Genomic DNA, 2,940 nt, shown 5'->3' with positions numbered 1-2,940 from the left:
CACAGGAAAGTCTTGACCTCTCTAAATATAGCAAATTATGTACTCATAGCACTGTGTACTCACAGTTTTATAGCTAGATATTTAAAGTTTTATAGCTAGATATTTATTCATGTGATCATTTGATATATGTCTGTTTTGTACAAAAGTCTGTATAGCTCCATATGGACAAGAATTGCTTTTGATTTTGGTAACAATGGTATCCCTGGCACCTGATACTACCAGGAAAATGGAGGCACTTGTTAAGTGATTATTGAATGTGCAAATGAATGGGTATATGAATGGTATAGCCCCTGATCTTGAGGGACCTGATGCACGGCTGAAAACAGGAAGCAGAGCATGTGATGAAGCACCTTAGAGAGCCTTGTGGGCAGAGGAGAGACACTTATATCAGTCTTGGCACAGTGAGTCCATTCTGCTGAGAGAAGAGCTAGATGGAAGATTTCACATAGACATGTATTTTAGTCCCTGGAATCCCCTGGAGTAAAATTTTCTTTTGGAAAGGAAACACTTGAGGTTTCAAAGAGAAGCCTGTTTCAACCCTATGTCTTGCAGGGCTCCCAAATGAACTCACTGGAAACCACATGTACTTATCTGTGGAAGGGCTGGAACAACCATGTGGAATTTTGCTTTTTCTTTGCTTCCACAACAAAGGTCTAGGGGTCCCTCAGAGAACAAAGGGAGAAGGTAGCCAAAGGCTGGTCAGGCTCTGGTCAGAATAGGCTTCAGAGCTGGAGAATGAAAGTTCAGAGAAATATGGAAAAGAAAAATCGAAGCAACTGGATATGAAGAGCAGGGAATAAAAGCAGAGTCAGCTTTAAAATTATTCTCCATGGTTGAGAGAAAAAGTCTACTTCTCTCATTTGCAAAGAAACCTGGGGCAGACAGACACCTTGGGATATTCATTATTTCTTTAAATCTTTAATTGGGCACGTCGAAAGATCACAATTAAGCTTTTTTTTTTTTTTTCTCATTAAACTTTTGTTTTAATGGGCCTCAAAATTCTGTGACAGATTTTTGGTCAAGTTGTTTCCACTTAAAAGTACTGATTTTAAAAACTAATAACTTAAAACTACCACACACACACACACACAAAAACAAATGGTCCACAAAACATTCTCCTTTCCTTCTGAAGGTTTTACGATGCATTGTTATCATTAACCAGCCTTTTACTATTAAACTTAAATGGCCAATTGACACAAACAGTTCTGAGACCGTTCTTCCACCACTGATTAAGACTGGGGTGGCAGGTATTGGGGATAATATTCATTTAGCCTTCTGAGCTTTCTGGGCAGACTTGGTGACCTTGCCAGCTCCAGCTGCCTTCTTGTCCACTGCTTTGATGACACCCACAGCAACCGTCTGTCTCATGTCACGAACAGTGAAACAGCCCAGAGGAAGATAGTCAGAGAAGCTCTCAACACACATAGGCTTGCCAGGAACCATATCAACAATGGCAGCATCACCAGATTTCAAGAACTTGGGACCATCTTTCAGCTTTTTTCCAGAACGACGATCTATCTTCTCCTTCAGCTCAGCAAACTTACAAGCAATGTGAGCTGTGTGACAATCCAGCACAGTGCATATCCAGCACTAATTTGGCCTGGATTGTTCAGGATAATCACCTGAGCTATGAAGCCAGCTGCTTCCATTGGTGGGTCATTTTTACTGTCACCAGCCACATTGCCACAACGAACATCTTTGACAGATACGTTCTTGACATTGAAGCCCACATTGTCCCCAGGAAGAGCCTCACTCAAAGCTTCATGGTGCATTTCAACAGACTTGACTTCAGTTGTAACATTGACTGGAGCAAAAGTGACCACCATGCCAGGCTTAAGAACACCAGTCTCCACTCGGCCCACAGGGACAGTACCAATACCACCAATTTTGTAGACGTCCTGGAGAGGCAGACGCAAGGGCTTGTCAGTTGGACGAGTTGGTGGCAGAATGCAATCCAGAGCTTCAAGCAGTGTGGTTCCACTGGCATTCCCATCTTTACGGGTGACTTTCCATCCCTTGAACCAAGGCATATTAGCACTTGGCTCCAGCATGTTGTCACCATTTCAACCAGAAATTGGCACAAATGCTACTGTGTCGGGGTTGTAGCCAATTTTCTTAATGTAGGTGCTGACTTCCTTAACGATTTCCTCGTATCTCTTATGGCTGTAGGGTGGCTCAGTGGAATCCATTTTGTCAACACCAACAATTAGTTGTTTTACAGCCAGTGTGTAAGCCAGAAGGGCATGCTCATGGGTCTGCCCGTTTTTGGAGATACCTGCTTCAAATTCACCAACACCAGCAGCAACAATCAGGACAGCACAGTCAGCCTGAGATGTGCCTGTAATCATGTTTTTGATAAAGTCTCTGTGTCCTGGAGCATCAGTGATGGTCACATAATACTTGCTGGTCTCGAATTTCCACAGGGAGATATCAATGGTGATACCACGTTCACATTCAGCTTTCAGTTTATCCAAGACCCAGGCATACTTGAAGGAGCCTTTTCCCATCTCAGCAGCCTCCTTCTTGAATTTTTCTATAGTTCTTTTGTCGATCCCACCACATTTGTAGATCAGATGACCAGTAATGGTAGACTTGCCTGAATCTACGTGTCCGATGACAACAATGTTGATATGAGTCTTTTCCTTCCTCATTCTGGTTTAGGATGAGCGGTGGTTTTCACGACACCTGTGTTCTGGCGGCAAACCCGTTGCAAAAAACCACAATTAAGCTTTTTAAAAATATAAAGTTTAAGTTGAAAGGAATCCATGGAGACCATGGCTACTGAATCTTCTGGGGTTATCAAGTGGCCTTATTAAAAGCAGGAGGAGGTGATGGTACAAAGACAGTTTCCTGAGTCATTGGTTAAAGGAAGCATCCCAACTTTCCTCCCTCTGCTAATGGACCAAGAATGAGGAAGGACAAGGAGAGGCATGAGACTCT

The 2,940-nt window shown here is 42.9% G+C and overlaps 1 pseudogene; it reads right to left on the bottom strand.

Moving 5' to 3' along the window:
* Positions 1-1,164: 1,164 nt before the first annotated feature.
* LOC116596790 lies at positions 1,165-2,706 on the bottom strand (annotated as a pseudogene).
* Positions 2,707-2,940: the final 234 nt, after the last annotated feature.

This window comes from Mustela erminea, chromosome 8 (genome assembly GCF_009829155.1).
Source record: "Mustela erminea isolate mMusErm1 chromosome 8, mMusErm1.Pri, whole genome shotgun sequence".
Taxonomy (NCBI): Eukaryota; Metazoa; Chordata; class Mammalia; order Carnivora; family Mustelidae; genus Mustela; species Mustela erminea.
Note: the sequence above shows the minus strand (reverse complement) of the source record. Positions and strands in the feature narration are given on the sequence as shown.